An 18,097-nucleotide genomic window follows, 5' to 3' on the forward strand; every position below is an offset into this window, starting at 1 on the left:
GAAGTGGTCCCTAGGCAGCTCCACCTGGGGTCCCCTGTAAATCTTAGCTCTATCAGCTGGCAGAGTGGTCCCAAAGTACTGCATCCAGCACAAGTCCTTCGGAACCTAGAAGAGAAAGCAATTAAACACGGGACCAACTAAGTTTTAATTTCCATAAGTGGTTTGTTTTTGCATTTTTTTTCAGTTTTAGAAACTGTTATCTAATCCATTGATTTTTAAAAAATATTTATTTGTTTATATTTATATTTGAAAAGCAGATACAGAGAGACAGAGTGAGAGAGCTAGAGAGATGTCTTCCATCCGCTGATCATGCCCCGAATGGCTGCAATGGCCGGGGCAGGGCCTATCCAAAGCCAGGAGCCAGGAATTTCTTCTTAGTCTCCCACATGCTTGCAAGAGCCCAAGCACTCGGGCCATCTTCCTTTGCTTTCCCAGGTACGTTGGGAAGTGGACCAGCTGGGACTTGAACCAGCACCCATATGGGATGCCAGCACTACAGGCAGAGGCTTAACCTACACCACAGGGCTAGCCCCTAGTCCGTTGATTTTAAAGATGTCAGCAAACCTGCATTTAACAACATCTGTTACAGTCTTTTTCATATCTGGTTGTATTTTTAGAGAAGACTATAAAATCATGGATGACAAAATATTTAAATATTTATGGTTAAAATTATAAAATACATTAACCAGCAAGAAGAGGCATTTGTTCACTCCACACATTTTTTTTAAAGAAAGATTTATTTATTTATTTGAAAGGCAGAGAGGCAGAGGCAGAGGCAGAGAGAAGTCTTCCATCCGATGGTTCACTCCCCAAATGGCCACAATAGCCAGAGCTGAGCTGATCCGAAGCCAGGAGTCAGGAGCTTCTTCCAGGTCTTCCATGTGTGTGCCATGGACTTGGGCCATCTTCTACTGCTTTCCCAGGCCATAGCAGAGAGCTGGATTGGAAGAGGAATAGGTGGGTCTTGAACCGACACCCATATGGGATGCCGGCACTGCAGGTGGTGGCTTTACTTGCTATACCACAGCACTGGCCCTCCATACAGTATTTTTATTTTATAAACATTTATCCCTTTTAGGCTTCTGGGCTTTTTTTATTTAAATAACTATTATGAATGATAACAACACAATAATGTCATTAGACTTTTTATATTATCATAACAAAGTTTAGCACCATTTCACATATTGATGGCACCTTTAATATAATCCAAGCAGCCTACTTAGTTTCTCTACAAGATGAGAGATACATCCTTTGACATTTCCAGGGCCCTGTTGGAAATATCAAAGTCTAAAGAATTTAGAACTTTGATTTTTAGAATGCCTGTCAAAGATGTCAAGAGAGCTTAACATATGTGGTTGAAATCAGATCCCTTAACATCATGAAACAATATCCATTTAATTAGGGTGAATTACCCAGTGATAAACAAATTTAATTATAATTGTAAAGTGATAGCTTAAGTGTTTTAAAATAAGTACATATTTAAACAAACTGTAACTCTTAAAACTCAGCTGTTTTTAAACAGACTTAACAAAAGACAGAGAATACAAAAGATTACCTCAATAGAATACAAAATCTCTCATTGGTGTATCATCAAAGTGGGAAATAAAAACCTGGAATGTAAGAGTTGGCACGAAAAAAAAAAAAGAAGAAAAAGAGCACGCGGAATCAGCCCAAAATTTGTAACAATTTAACAGAGTCAGAAACAGAAAGGCATTTACAGCACCTAACTAGAAATTTGACAAGAAGAAACCAATTAAACAGAAGCTATTAAAAGGAGATGTTGCAAAAGCAAATTTTAAATTTCAAGATCAAGACTATTTCCAGATACTTACTGATCCCATTGATCAAAACCTCATTACTTTAATAGAGGATTGGACTTTAATCTTACATCAGTGTACCCTTGGTATTAATGTTCAATTTTTTAAAAACTGTACACAATATGTGAAGAATTAGAGTAAATTTTGTTACACACATTTTCCTTTTTTTTAAAAAAAAAAAAAAGGACTTATTTATTTTATTTGAAAGTCAGAGTTACATATAGAGAGAAGGAGAGGCAGAGAGAGAGAGAAAGGTCTTCCATCCACTGGTTCCCTCCCCCCAAATTGGCCACAATGGCCGGAGCTGCGCCCATCCAAAGCCAGGAGCCAGGAGCCAGGAGCTTCTTCCAGGTCTCCTACGCGGGTGCAGGGACCCAAGAACTTGGATCATCTTCTACTGCTTTCCCAGGCCATAGCAGAGAGCTAGGTCGGAAGTGGAGCAGCCAGGACTTGAACTGGCACCCATATGGGATGCTGGCACTGCAGGTGGCGGCTTTATCGCTACACCAGAGCGCTGGCCCCACCCCCTACATTTTTCTTACAAGATTTATTCCTCTCAAACCTTCTGTGACTTGCTCACACCTCCTGCAACTTACCTAAACCTTTAGCTATTTTGTCCTTTTTTCCTTTCTAGTCTAGGGTAAACTAGCCATAGGACAAAACAATTATTACAAGCAATGCCCTTTTTTAAATCCAAAAAACTCTTTTTCCTTCTTAACTTTTATCACCAAGAAAATACTTTGATGCTTCTAACTGTTTTTTATTACTTTTTCCTATGTCTTAAGTTACACTTTGAAATAATCCATTTAAATGAGTTAAAGGGGCCCGCACTGTGGTGCAGCAGGTTAAGCCATGGGTTGCAGCACCGGCATCCCATATGAGAGCCAATTAAAGTCCTGGCTGCTCTGCTTCTGATCCAGCTCCCTGCTAATGCACCTGAGAAATCAGAGGAGGATGGGCCAAGTCCCTGGGCCCCTGTAGCCACATGGGAGACCTGGAAGAATCTCCTGGCTCCTGGCTTCTGCCCCTGGCTTCAGCCTGGCTGTTGTGTTGTGGCCATTTGGGGAGTAAACCAGCAGATGGAAGACCTCTCTGTCTCTCCTTCTCTCTCTGTAACTCTGCCTTTCAAATAAATCATTAAAAAAAGTTAAAGCATATCATCAAAGATCCAAATTTTAGAGAGGAGAAAGGGGAGTCATTGCCAGGGAACTCCTGAGTGTCACAGCCCTGGGCTGGGAGTAACCAGTTTTAAGGAACAAGAGCTACAGAAAGGGGGCGACCTCGGGTCAAAAAGCCTGAACATGAGGGAGCTCTGACCATTTGCTGCTCCTCTGTGTAAAGTTGTCGAGGTCGTGAGGAATTTGGAAATCGCAAGTATCGAATTCTGGCCATGAGGGTCCTTATTCCATTCACGCTGATGCCAAGATGTGGTGCAAGTGATGTGACCACTTTGATCTTCCCTCCGCCTTGGGCAAGGCCGACGGGTGTTTTAGAAGACAGGCCAGCGGCAAGCGGGGAGGAAAATGAGAAATTTTGGAACCCAAGGAACAGGCAGAATATGGCCGGGGCTGGGGACTTAGGCTTGCTCCGGGGCGTCTCCTGGGGAGGGGCTCCCGCAACCAGAACCTGCGCCCAGAGGAGAAAGGATCCCAGCATTCAGGACAGGTGTCCCCAGTCCAGGATGTGGGGTGGTTCCCCAAAACCTCCCAACAGTTTCTCCCTTGTGCCCGCAACTAGGGGAGGGGGAATGGCTGAAGACCCCAGCCCCACCAAGGGAAGGGGCGATGGCGAGAGTCTGCCCCCACGCACTTGGGGAGATGGAAGCCAACTTCCCAGCAGTCCAAGGGGTTGGGGTCTGTCGCATCCCTCGACCAGCAAGGAAGACACGACCCGAACTCTTCTTCCAGCAGTTTATTCAGGAACCTTGAACAAGCTTCTTCTTCCGCCTCCTTCCCTCTCCCATCCCTCTTATAGCCATCAGCACACCAATCAAAAGCAGCCAAGTGGCAAGGATTGATAGGTACAGCAATGCGGAAGCCGGAAGGGAGCTCAGCCATCTCCTTATTAGGAGTTGTTTGTTTCTCGCCAGTCCTTCCGGGAGAAAGGAGCCGGCGCCATCTTTAGGGCGCCGTGCAATGGCTCCCCACAGTTCCCCCTTTTTGTTTTAGAACCAGGCATCTAAGGATTACAGGAGAAGGTAGAGGTCTGTCCCCCACTGCCAGGCATCCACCTGGAACAGCATCCTTTTCGCGGGGGTGGGATCTGGGATGCCAACCCACATGCAGACAGACTTGCCTTCCAGAGAACGTAATGGCTCGTTCTCTCTGCAGTGCTTTGCCTCGCACCCTGCACCCATGCCTAGCATTCAAGGAAGGCCAGCCATGCTTGCGGCGATTGTCCAGCCTCAAGGGCATAAAAGGCTTGAGCTATCATGGCCAATTCCCGCTGATGAGCTGTCCTTATCCTGCACAAACACCACAGGCAAAATAACACAACAAGTAACAGCAACCCCGTCAAAGCTCCAAGTCCCGCCCACTCCTTCAGGTTGGAGACGGCTGTGCGGATCCAGGATGACAATCCAGATGCGAAGGAGACATCCACACGTGTGGAGTTGATGGTGACCACGGCAAGGCACAGTTGCTTCAAGGTGTAGTCAAATTCTGCGGACCAATTCTGCAAGAGCATCTGAGACAACTGTTTAGAGTAATTTGCTGCCTGAGTCATGTTATCGTACTGAACAGAGGTCACACACAACCCTGAAAATTTCCACTCACATCCTAGCTGAGCAAGCTGCCAGAGAGTATCCACCTGCTCCTGTACCAAATCCACACGCCGATTAACAATCATCAAGCCTCCCTTTATATGTACATTTAAGGATGTCTGAGTATCCAAAGCAGCAGCCACGGAGGCCGTTAAATTATTCAGGGTATTAGCAGTTTGAACTGTCCCTGTGAGCGCTATAGCAGCTGTTGTAGCGCCCACAGCTGCAATGGAAATGGCGGTTATAACGGCTGCAGCAACGATCCCAATCAGCAATGTTATAATGAAGATAGAGGGGCTGCTTTGTGACATTGTCTGTTTGCTGCACCAGTCGCTCAGGTAACCATTGAGAATATAGAAACATGTCCACGTCCCCATATTAAAACAGGGTCAGGTCCATACCATTGAGCAGTTAGAGGGTCTTTCCACTTCACATAGACTTGTTGTCTTTTGGTTTCAGGATGCAAGTGACGATGAGCTGCAGATTTCCCTTGATTATCCAGTATTAGAAAATTTTAAAATGAAAAGAGCATGTGATAGCCATTTTTGTGGGGAATATGCCATGGTCCCGTATTCCCCCTTTTTTATTTTTTGTAAATAATTTTTTAATGTGGCATGTGCTCGTTCCACAATACCTTGTCCCTGGGGATTATAAGGAATCCCGGTGATGAGAGATGTGGAAGTTAGTACAGAAGTGCTTAAAAGAGTTGGAAGTATACGCTGGGCCATTATCAGTTTTTATCTGTATAGGGGTTCCTAGAACAGCAAAGGCCTGAAGGCAATGAGAGATGTTTGGCAGCCTCGCTGCATTGTGGGGTGGCAAAAACAAAACCTGAACATGTATCTAAAGAGACATGTATGTATTTTAGTTTACCAAATTCAGGGAAATGGGTAACATCCATCTGCCAAAGCTTAAGGTTTGGACATTGAGGTGATGCAAATCATGACCATGGGATGCTTCTTAGACTTTGTCAGTCTTTCTTTAAAGGATCTGGCTTCTGAGCCAGAGACTGGAGCAGCTAGAAAGAAACACGTTTATAGCTGAAGTTTAGCATCATTTCACATCTTGGCACCACTTTTAATCTAAACAGCCCGATTGGTTATTATCTCTGCAAGATGAGAGATATATCTTTTGACATCTCCAGGGGCCCTCTGGAGATACCAAAAGTCCAGAGAATTTAGAACTTTGATTTTCAGAAAGTCTGTTAAAGGTGCCAAGAGAACTTAGAGTATCTGGTCAAAATAGAATTCCTTAACATTTAGTCAGGGCGATTTTAACACTTTTAGACCAGATCTGATCATAATATTTAACATAACTTTTTAAGACTTAATACTTTTTATCAATCATAACTTAACAGACAGTAGAGTACACATTTACTTGGCAGAACATGAATTTTTAGGTAAACCAGAAATACAAAAACCCTGAACATAAGAGTCAGCACATGAAATTATCACATAACTCAGAACTATTTAACAGAGTTAAAAAGAGCTTACACGACCTAACTTTAGAAATGGCAGAGTAACTGATTAAGCAGACACTGTTAAAAAGAGACGTTACAGTTTTTGCAACAACAGATTTTAAGATTTACAATTGAGACCATTTCCAGATAATTAATAACATTAGTACACATTTTTAAAAATCCCATTGTTATAACAGAAGATCAGACTTCAACTTTAGGTTAGTGTAATTTTGGCATTAACATTTAACTTATAGAAAACTCTGTAAACAATGTTTTAAAATCGTAAACTTTTTACAACTTTTCATGACTTGCTCACACCTTCTGAAACTTTATACCTGTAGTTACTTTTACAGTCTTGAATTATCATGTATGGACAACCTATGAGAATACATGCTGGCAAACTTAAAAGTCTCTCTTATCAAATTTAAGATGTTAAAAGTACACATAATACATTTTCCATATTTTACTTAGCACCGATGCCTGGATAACTTAAAACACTGAGCTATTAATGAATACCACACCATTATCTGAATTAAAAGTCAAAATTACATTTCCATGCTTTTAAGTAACATAAGGATAACACCACTTGGGCAGCAACAGTCACTAGTGCATATTTACAACTTTGAAAAGATCTTCATCCTTAAGAGAAACAAGTTTAAAGCATATCAAAGACATGTAAATGTAAAACTGAGCAAGTGAACCAAAGGGCGTTTGCATTAACCCAATTTTCTGAACCAATCTGTATTGGCTTACTTGAGTTAACAACATAAAGGCTTGTATACACAGAATTTACTCTCATTTTTATAAGACTACTCTAGCTGAAAAGCAAAAACATGAATACAACATAGATTTGACATCATTTACTACATTTTAATACACTTTGTATAATTTGAATTGACTCAAACAGCTGTTACTTTAACAAATTTAGAGTCCCACCCTTTGAGAGTTCCAGGGATCCGACTGGAAGCCCCAAAGTTGAAAGACTCGGTTTAGAATTTAAACTATCAGAGAGTCAAACCATTTTAGTCAAAAATTAGTACGTTTAACCAAGGCTGTGGACTAGATCTGATCAGAGTTAGGTACTCACTTAAACATTAAAGATATAACGTAAACAGCTTCATGGTGCAGTTTTTCCAATCAAGACTCATACTGGCAATAGAAAAATGCGAAACCTTCAAGACACATGAAAACTCTCATTAGATAAGTTAGCTACAGCAGCACAGAAAAGAATTGATTATTAGCGTATGAGCCCATTGCTTAAGTTTTTATTAACTGTAAAGAGAAAAACCCATCAAGTTGGAAAGGGTTATCGAATTAAGACTTTTCTCTAGGTCAAGATACCTGTGGAATTTTTCCTTTCTCTTTCTCCTGGCCTGTTGCATCTCCCTTTTTGTTTTAAAAGATATTCTTTCAGTGTGCGGTGTGCTCGCTCAATTATGCCCTGACCCTGAGGATTGTATGGCAATCCATGGACAAGTTGAACCTCCATTTTTTGGCAAAAGGTGGTAAAGGTTTGAGATGTATAGGCCAGGCCATTATCAGTTTTTAGCACCTGGGGTCTCCCCCAGGCGGCCCATGCATCCAGACAATGAGCAATCACCTGACATTAGGGATACAATTGGGCTAGAAGGTTTAATCGGTCCTGCGGTTTCCAATATCTTTAATGCGTTCACCACATATAAGGAATCTGACAACAACTGGTAATGGCTCAGCAGCTGTAATTTTTGGAAATCCTCATTTGCCGATTCAATTCCCGTACTTGCTTTATACCAGACTCTTTGTTATCACCACACTCTTCAGACTCACTGCTGCTTTCTGAGCTACTTTCTGCACTAGTACTACTTACTGAGGAGGGGCTGCGCAACTCGGAAAGATTGGGGTACAGTTTTTTCCTAGTTCTTTTCTGACTATCCTTCAAAGTTTTCCCTTTTTCACTGGCAGCTCTCTCGGAGCGCTCTTCCTGAAGCTCCTCCAAGGCAGCTTGACCGCTCAGAATAGCTTCACTACACTGCTCATCCTCGAGGCATGCTCGCACTAACTTCCATATTGGTCTCACTCCCCTTTCGAGATTACCCTGTTCGAATGCAAAATCCAAATCCCTGCCTAGTTTGTCCCATGAAGGGATAGTAAGGCTTCCCGAAACCCCATACCAGGGTGCAATGGTATCGCAGTTCCGTAAAAACCTATGCAATGTACTAGGCTTAAGTTTCAAACCGTTTTCTCAAAGCAGCGCATTCAGCGCCAGAAAAATTGGATGGGACTGTGAATTACCCACCGTCAAATATTGTACTCTTTCCCTGGCCAGGGGTCAGAGCTCCTTCTGCTTTTGTCGCAGAACTTCCTCTGCTTTAATCGCAGAGCTATCCTCCCGCTATTGTCGCAGGACTTCCCGCTGTTATCGCGGATCCCCACCTTATTTTCCTGGGGGACTTACCAGCGCTGCCCTAACTGCAGGAAGTTCTGAGTTCGCGTTTGAGATGGTTCCCCGTACGGGCCACCAGTTGTCGCGTCCCTCGACCAGCAAGGAAGACACGACCCGAACTCTTCTTCAAGCAGTTTATTCAGGAACCTTGAACAAGCTTCTTCTTCCGCCTCCTTCCCTCTCCCATCCCTCTTATAGCCATCAGCACACCAATCAAAAGCAGCCAAGTGGCAAGGATTGATAGGTACAGCAATGCGGAAGCCGGAAGGGAGCTCAGCCATCTCCTTATTAGGAGTTGTTTGTTTCTCGCCAGTCCTTCCGGGAGAAAGGAGCCGGCGCCATCTTTAGGGCGCCGTGCAATGGCTCCCCACAGGGGTCTGCTCCCAGCCACTTGCTCCATCAAACATCATTATAATCAAACGGCTGACACTCCGAGTCCCATCATGCATCGGGTGCCATGGCGCTTCAAGACGCCCTGGAAAGGCCGAATTCCTGGAAATCCTCACCCTTTCCTGGAAACCTCTGCCCAGAGCACCACGCCCTGTGCCTCCAGGTCACAGACACTGATGACCCCGACCTCGTGAGTCACAGGTCATGGACAAGTGGGCCTGCACGCCCTCCTTTCACTTTGCTGGTGAATCTTACTCCTCTGCTCAGCTCTACGCAGCCTCATCCTCGCACTCTTTAGTGTGTCAGAGACAAAAACGTGGACCCTCGGTCCCCCAACAGAAAGACGAGGGCTCAGCTGCCTGGGCTGCCTCTGCCCTTCACGGAAAAGGGCTGCCTCGGCACTGGCACCTCCGAAACTCAGAGCCACAACTCAGACCAGGGAGCTGTGAGGCACGGCTGTCAAAGAGACAGAGTGGCAGGTCAGAGCAGGGCAGGGCAGGAAGGGGGACTCTTCCAGGCAGCCCCACGTCCTCAAGGACTCGGCAGCCTCCAGGACACTCTCCCTCAGCCTCAGCCCCACCCGCTGCAGGCGGAACAGCTGCCCCCGTCTCTATCTTATGTGCAAGGTTTCTAATATTCTGTGTAAACAAGAGGAAAGAAAAACCCCATCCGTACACATTTCCCATGCGCAACAGAAGCGTCGCGCGCATCCGGGCTGTGCTTTTATTTTAGGAAGGCTCAGTGCAGCTGAGCCAAGAACCCGTCCCTCCGTGCACCTCCACAGGCACCATTAGGGCTCTAAAATTAGAACGCTCTGTTTTGGCTGTGAGCCTCGAGGCACTGCACCCTCCTCCCGCCCCCACCAGGGCCACCAGATGAGAGACACAGGGCACAGAGGGAAGTCACTGAGTCCCCTCTGCACAGGCAGCGGGTGGTGGCGCTGCCCTGCCTGCATACTCCTAATGGCAAAGCTGACTTTCATGTTCTGCTTCTGCCTTTTAGAACCAGGCTGCCAGGAGCCTTTCTGTAGACATGCTCACGTCTAGCGACGTCCAGGTGAGCTGGAACGGAGACGGGGATCTGCTGGTCCTGTTCCTGTAGCACAAAGGATGGGACAGCAAAGCACACACAGGCTCCTTCAGTCTCCTTGCGGGCCACGACCCCCGGTGAGGGTTTAAGGTGAAAACTCAAGCCTGGACGTGGTGAGAAATACACCAGTAAAATGTAAATTAAGGGAAAAAAACTTCCACTCTGGGCTCACGGGTGGGTGGGGGCGAGGTGGGTTCTGGGTCTGGTTCCCAGAGGTTCCCCTCCCCCTCTCCCCTGCACCGCTGACCAGCACCGGCTGTGTAGTGAGGATGGCTCTGGCCATCCCGGAGATCACAGCTGTGCAAAGTGGGCAACCGCAAGGCCACAGAGGGAATCCTGAGGGGGCCCCAGCGTCCAGCTCTGCCCGCCTCCCAGACGCATGCGTCAGAGGCCTCGGGGGAGGCAGGCAGAGCCAATTTGCCCACGTTTCCTTCCTCCTCCCCCGCCATATACCTGTCTGCCCAGGAGACCCGACATCCTTACCACTCATAGACAGGTAGTGCCTGTCCCCGTCCCTGTCACGCCCTGCCCAGAAGCGCGCTGGGCCACACTGACTCTCCCAGCCCTGCTCGGCCCCACTGGGCCACACTGACTCTCCCAGCCCTGCTCGGCCCCACTGGGCCACACTGACTCTCCCAGCCCTGCTCGGCCCCACTGGGCCACACTGACTCTCCCAGCCCTGCTCGGCCCCACTGGGCCACACTGACTCTCCCAGCCCTGCTCGGCCCCACTGGGCCACACTGACTCTCCCAGCCCTGCTCGGCCCCAGTACAGCTTCTGCAACTGGAGGAGTCTCCACTCTTCCATTCCGGGGTCCCAGTGGCAGGTGCTGCCGAGAGCCTGGGACACGAGGGCCACTCTTGCTGCAGCGGGCTCCCTGCAGGACAGGCCCACCACATGCTGAACATCCTGCTGTGCCCCGCCCAGCTCGTGTTGGCTCCTGGTCTGTCTTGGCTTCCAGGTCCCAGAAGGAGTTCACGATGCTCACTGCCGAGAGCAGAGACTGGTGGGCTTGTAAGCCACTCAGAGTGGAGCTCGACCTGCAAGGCTTAAACCTCCAAAGGCCCCAGACACACGGGATGCTGGTGTCCCCTGCATGTCCCCTTGCAGCCTGGTCACAGCCCCTCTGGGGTGGGGCAGCCACGCACCGGGCCGAGCTCGGGAGCTGAGCACGTCCAGCCCCCACACAGTGGCCCCGGGGCTGCCCCAGGCTGCTGGACATTGGCATCCGAAAGCCCTGGACCAGACGCAGTTGGAAGGTGTTCGATGCACCAGGAGCGTGGCAGACGCTGGTGTTGGACGACACCGGACACGAGTGTGCCCACACGGGAGCACACAGACGGCAGGCTCGGGGGTGGGCAGCAGGGAGGAGGGGCTGGAAGCAGTGCTGGCAAAGCCCTGCCGCCTGCTGGAACTCAGACGCTCATCTAGGGAAAGAAAGAGCCTTCTCCACCAAGCGCACACATGCACACCACACACGGCACACACACGATGTCATACATGTGCACCACACATGCATGTATCCACCCAATATCACACACACCACACGTGACATACAACTTCATATACATAGACCACACACATACACATACACTCCAATATCACACACATGACATAAAACTATGAACACATATACCACGCAATACACATACTCCAATAGCACACACCACACATGACATACAACTTCATATACATATACCACACACATACACATACACTCCAATATCACACACATGACATACAACTATAAATACATATACCACACACACATATGCATATACTCCAGTAACACACATACCACACATGGCACACACATGACTCCATATATATACCACACAGTACACATACTCCAATATCACACACACCACACATGACATACAACTTCATATACACATACTACACACACATATACACATACACTCCAGTAACACATGACACACACGACTCCATATATATATCATACCACATATACATGTACCCCAATATCACACACACACCACATGTGACATATGCCATACACATATGCATATACTCCAATAGCACACACCACATAAATGAGTTTATATATGTACACCACACACATACACTTACACTTCAATAACACGCACCATACACACGACTTCATATATGTATACCACACACATATACATGTACTCCAATATCATACACACTACACATGACATACAACTTCATATACATATACAATACACACATATACATCCACTCCAGTAACATACACACCACACATCACACAGATACGACTCCTTATATGTATACTATACATATGGACATACACTCCAATAACACACACCACACATATGACTTTATATATGTACACCACACACATATACACATATATTTCAATACCACACACCACACATGACACACACAAATTACTCTCTATATATGTATCACACACATATGCATACACTCCAATAACACACACCACATTTGACACACACATGACTCCTTATACATATACTACACACATATACATACAGTCCAATAACACATACATATCACACACACATGACTCCTTATACATATTCCACACACATACACTCCAACAACACACACCACACATGACACACACACATCTCTGCAATACTCAACTCCATATATATCTATATATACATATATAGATACCACACACATATACAGTCCCATGTATGCTTACAATCACGTAACAGATGTACACACACCACACATAAACTTTATATATGTACACCACACATACACACACACTCCAATAACATACACACCACACATCTCACACACAATTCTACATAAATATACCATACACATACTTATATTTACATAATACACACATACACACACCAAACATCACACATGACTTAATATATATATACTACACACACATACACTGCAATAGCACACACACACCACATGACACACACACAACTCCACACACACTCAACTCCATATATATACCACACACATACACAAATGTATGCTTACACTCACATAACAGATACACACACACCACACATCACACACATATACACAAATACTACACATCATACACACAACTCTACATACACATACCACATATATACTTGCATTCACGTAACATACACATATGCACACCACACAGCAATACATGTACACACATAGACACACTGACATAGCACACATGTATACATACTACAATCCGATACAGCTCCACATACATATACCACACATGTATACAATCACATAGCACACATACAACTTCATATACATATACCACATACACATATCACACATATATTTAGTACTCACATAAGACATGTTCATACAACCACATCACACATACATTCACAAACGTGCACACATACATTGAAGAAAGCAGCTGAAGCCACGTCCACAGAGCAGAGGGCAGGAGGCAGGGCTCTTGTGCCAGGAACCCTAATTGCCATAGGAGGCTCCCCTCCTGCCTCTCCCCTCCCCAGAACCTGTCACCACGGCTCCCCGCCTGCCTCTCCCCTCCATAGGACCTGTCGCCCGTGGCTCCCCGCCTGTCTCTGCCCTCCCCAGGATCTCTCACCTGTGGCTCCATGCCTGCCTCTCCTCTTACCAGGGCGCTTGCCCGTGGAAGTCAGGCCACCTGCCTGGGGCACTGGGTCTCACCCCCACGGCTCATGGGCAGCACCCTGACGTGTACAGGGAAATCAGTGCCCGCTTCCAGCTTGCCACCCTTGAAAACCGGAGGCTGGAGCAGTCACCACAGCCCCTCCGAGAGCTCAGGGCTGCGAGGTGGCCAAGAAGGAAACCCAGGAGGCACCAGGCCAGCTCCAAGGAGAGGAGGTGGCCAAGCCGGGACAAGGCCACCCTCTCAGGAGCAGCAGGGACACGTGGCCGAGAGGAGGCTGAACAGCAGCTGTGGGTGGGGCCATGTCCTGAAGCAGCTCCAGGAGGGCGGGGGGGGGGGGCTTCCCACCTGACCCCTCCCTTGCAGCTGCCAGCTAGGGGGGACATTCGCCACCATTTGCTGAACACATCCCCAAGCCTGCTGATCCCTGCAGAAGGGGGAGAGCGGTGAACACACAGCAGGTCATGCTGTAACGCCCAGTGCTGTGGCTGTCCACTGCCTTCAGCTCTCAGGCAACTGTTCCCGACCACGTGGCTGTCCACCGCCTCTGGCCCTCGGGCGGCCTGTTCCCGACCACGTGGCTATCCACCGCCTTTGACCCTCAGGCGGCCAGTTCCTAACCACGTGGCTGTCCACTTTCGGCCCTTGGGCAGCCTGTTCCCAACCACGTCAGGCTGGCGTCGCTACTCCGTGGGGAAGGACGAGGCCAGGCAGCCAGGACTCAGTCCCGGGTCACAGCAGCTGTGCCCGCTGTGCCTGGGCAGATCAGCCCTCCTCTGGCACATGAGATGTGGCCATGGAAGGGGCTGGCGCTCTCTGCCCAATCCTCCCCGCTCACCCTCACACAGCAAGGGGCGTGCGGGCTCTTGCCCAGGGCCTGTGCTGGCCTCTGCCCTCTCAGCAGCACGGTCTGTGAGAAACCCAGCCACTGCCATCCACCCTGTTGCCAACACACTAGCCAGTACCCTGGGTACCTGGAGAAATCCACGTGGGCAGGAAGTCAGGAGCGAGCCTGTGAAGACCCAGGGGCCCTCCTCGTGCGTGAGCCAGGGCACGTCTTCTGAGCCAAGGACAAGTTGTGGCACTGCTTAGAAAGCACGGACTATGTGTACACCGCAGTACACCACAGTGTTCCAACCCACCTCGTTTAACTCTCGAAGGCTGCCAGTGGCCAACACCACCCAGAGCGAGCCAGGGCCACAGCGCCAGGTGCTGAGCCACCCGTTCTCTAGGAGCAGCAGAGGGATGCTTCTAGAAGGATCTGTGGGTGTAAGAACACAATGGGGTTTCTGGTAAATCCTCTGTGGGAGTCACGGGCTCTGCAAACAGCTGCCTGGAACCGCTTTCAATGTCAGGCGACCTTGCTGCCACACCTGTTCCATTTCTCCCCTTCAACTCCTGTGTCTGCTCATCTTGAAACACAGAAACAGTTTTCCTAATCTGTTTTAAAAAGTCTTCCAAATAAAAAGCTCCAGGCCGGCACTGTGGCTCACTAGGCTAATCCTCCGTCTGTGGCGCCAGCACCCCGGGGTTCTAGTCCCGGTTGGGGCGCCGACTCCTATTCCAGTTTCTCCTCTTCCAGTCCAGCTCTCTGCTGTGGCCGGGAGTGCAGCGGAGGATGGCCCAAGTGCTTGGGCCCTGCACCCGCGTGGGAGACCAGGAGAAGCACCTGGCTCCTGGCTTTGGATTGGCACAATGTGCCGGCCACAGCGCGCGGATCGCGCCAGCCATTGGAGGGTGAACCAACGGTAAAAGGAAGACCTTCTCTCCTTTCTCTCTCTCTCTCACTGTCCACTCTGCCTGTCAAAAAACAAACAAACAAACAAACTCCAGTGTGTCTTGAACCCATTGGTTACAAATACACAAGTGCACTCCTTCCGGTCAGTTTGCTGGGCGGTTGTTCACAAGCTGAATTTCACAAAGGCCTTTGCATGATTGCTGGATGCATTGATTCAAAGACCGCCAGGATCCTGACCGTGCAGCCAGCCAAGGACTTTCTGGTGTGAATTTGCTTGTGTTCCCAAGGCGCTCTGCTTCGCTGTGACAGCCAACTATTAAAACAAGCCTGTCTTAGGCAAGATTTGGAAATCGCAGCTCACAGGGCGCTACACCCAGGCGTTTATGACAGTGGAGCACATTAATTCACACCAGCCTCCCTAAATAGTCTGGTGATTATCAACCGTGACTTAGCAGTCTTGTCCATCTGATACACACTGCTTTAAATAGTAACGGAAACACTTTGACTTATTGTTGATTTCATTATATCTAATACTTTCTCATTTGGGGTTTGTTTTGTAGTATATTAATGTATGTTGACAATTGCTTTATTTTTCTTTTATTTAAAAGGTAGAGGGAGTCAGAGAGTGACGATTCATCCGCTGGTTCACTCTCCAAACGCCTACAGCAGAGGATCTGGGCTGGGCTGAAGCCAGGAACCAGAACCCAATCCAGGTCTCCCACATGGGTGTCAGGGACCTAAGTATTTGAGCCACCATGGCTACCTCCCAGGGTGAGCGTGAGCAGGAGCTGGCAGCAGAAGCCGAGCCAGGGCTAGAACCCAGGCCCTGTGCTGTGGGGTTTGCACGTTTCCAGGTAGCATCGCAGCTGCTGGGTCACGTGGTCACGCCATATACTCAGGATGTTCGGTGAAAGGCACTGCATGTCCGGGGTCTTCAGAGTTCGTGGCTGGAGGCCTCTGTAGCTGCCGGCTCTGCCCGGCGCGGCCCCCAGAGCAGCGGCATCACCTCCATCAGCAGAGATGGACATGAGGCCTGGCGGCGTGGAAGGACGGTGCAGCTGTGCTTTCCGGAAGTGGTCAGCACCTTCCCCGCCCACAGGTCCCCCATGCAGAGGCAGAACCTGTGTCTGCTCCTCCGGACCCTGCGCGGGTTTGTGTGAAGGCCTTGACCCAGACGAGGCCAGCCTGGAAGAGAAACCTGCGGCTGCCTGGCTGCCCGGCTCTGCCCCTCAGGGCAGCTGCCACCCGCTGTCCAGCCTGGTGCCCGCCTCCAGGGCCTCCCCTGCCCATCTGAGCACAGCGGGTGAGGCTGCCCAGCTGAGCCCAGCCAACCCAGGAACGTGAGTGGGGGGCAGGGGTGGGGGTGCTGCCGGCCCCAGAGAGCCTTGCCGAGTGCTCACGCTCTGAGTGGCACAGTCAGGGCCGCTCACCCCCTCTGCTGACCCCCCGGGTCAGCCTCCACACCCAGAGCAGCCCGGCAAGAAAAACCACGACTCACAGCTCCCTGAGGAAGGCTTCGCAGAGCACGAGCCCCCGGAGAGCTGTAGGTGGCTCAGGGGCCCCCCAGACGCTAGCTCACCTGGGACCACACCTCCTGCCTGCTGACCTCGGAACAGCGTGAGCCTCAGAGGGGCAACCGGGGTCACATCTGTGCCATGGGGGACCCTGTTTTCTGAGCAGCTACTGGGCTCCGTCCCAACGCTGCCTGCATGGCCGGCTGCTCCCTCGCTGGCCAGCTGCTCACCTTGCTGAGAGCACGGCCCCAGGCTTGGCCACCGGGCCGTTCCTGCGTTCCATTTAAAGTAAGAGTGAAAGGCAGGGGCAGTCACGCCAGCCACTGTCAGCTGTGGCCGCTCTTTGAAGCACTTTAAAAACAGAATCTTAATCAGTCCAGAGCTGGGACAGGTCCCCGTAAGCCGCGGATTAACAGCTCAGCACCACACAGCACAGGCTCCAACGCCGGCGACGCCTCGGGAACCGGGAGCCCCCAAGTGCCCCCAAGCCTGCCCACCGCGTGTTCAAGATAACAAGTGACACTCATCTGGGACAAACTCGGCATTAAAGCGTTCCAGGGGGAAGTCGCGGGGGAGGTGACAGGAGGAGGTGATGATCTTTCCGGGGTTTATGTCTCAGCACGGGGAGGGCCCTGGATTAAAAAAAGCCCCCCTCTGTGAACCCTAAAACGCTGTGCGACTCGTGCCTGTCACTGAAGCCAAAGTATGTGGCTTAAGCTAATTTCTCCTCTATAAGCTGCCTGGCACCTACTTTGCCGCGAGAGTGATTTTACAAAGCAAAGATATTTATTTCCTGAGTTGCGGAAAATCTGCACCCCTTGGAGTGACCTGCTTATGTGAGACGTTGAGGAAGCGGCTCAGCGGATAAAGTCGTCCAGCGGGGAGGGGGGCCCCACCACTGCGGGGTGGGGGCTCCCACTGCTGGGGCCCCACAGGACAGCCCTCCCCTTGTAGGCATGACTGCATGGCTTTTGTTCGGGGTTTTCAGAACACTGCCGCTGGGTACGGGGCATCGTGGATCAAGCGCAAGGGCTGGGCTGTGGGACTTCGTGTCCCCCTCGCGGGCACTCGCTGGCTCCCAGTTCAGGGCCGCAGCGCGCCGGGGTGAGGGCGACCCCTGCAGCACCTCTGGCTGCTTGACCTGTGCATTCTCTCTCGCAGCCCCTCACCCTCTCCATGCTGGGATGTCGGTTCCGACTTGGTCTCAGGGTCACTGTGGGAACCAGAGGGCATCGCCAGGCGTGTGGTGCCTCAGGCAAAGTGGAGCCTTTGTTGCCCAAACCAGCAGCCAAAGGTCAGTGCTGGGAGCAGCCTC

The 18,097-nt window shown here is 49.5% G+C and overlaps 1 long non-coding RNA gene across 2 annotated transcripts; it reads right to left on the reverse strand.

Annotated features, from left to right (window-relative positions):
- Window positions 1-718: 718 nt before the first annotated feature.
- LOC138849218 (uncharacterized) lies at window positions 719-17,121 on the reverse strand. 2 transcript variants are annotated; one of them, XR_011387662.1, is made up of 4 exons: window positions 16,848-17,121; window positions 14,673-14,791; window positions 1,556-1,610; window positions 719-937 (listed from the first exon to the last, which is right to left on the reverse strand). It is a non-coding gene; the product is annotated as an uncharacterized lncRNA (long non-coding RNA). The 2 variants fall into 2 exon arrangements; XR_011387663.1 differs by lacking the exon at window positions 1,556-1,610.
- Window positions 17,122-18,097: the final 976 nt, after the last annotated feature.

Source organism: Oryctolagus cuniculus, chromosome 4 (assembly GCF_964237555.1).
Source record: "Oryctolagus cuniculus chromosome 4, mOryCun1.1, whole genome shotgun sequence".
NCBI classification, from domain to species: Eukaryota; Metazoa; Chordata; class Mammalia; order Lagomorpha; family Leporidae; genus Oryctolagus; species Oryctolagus cuniculus.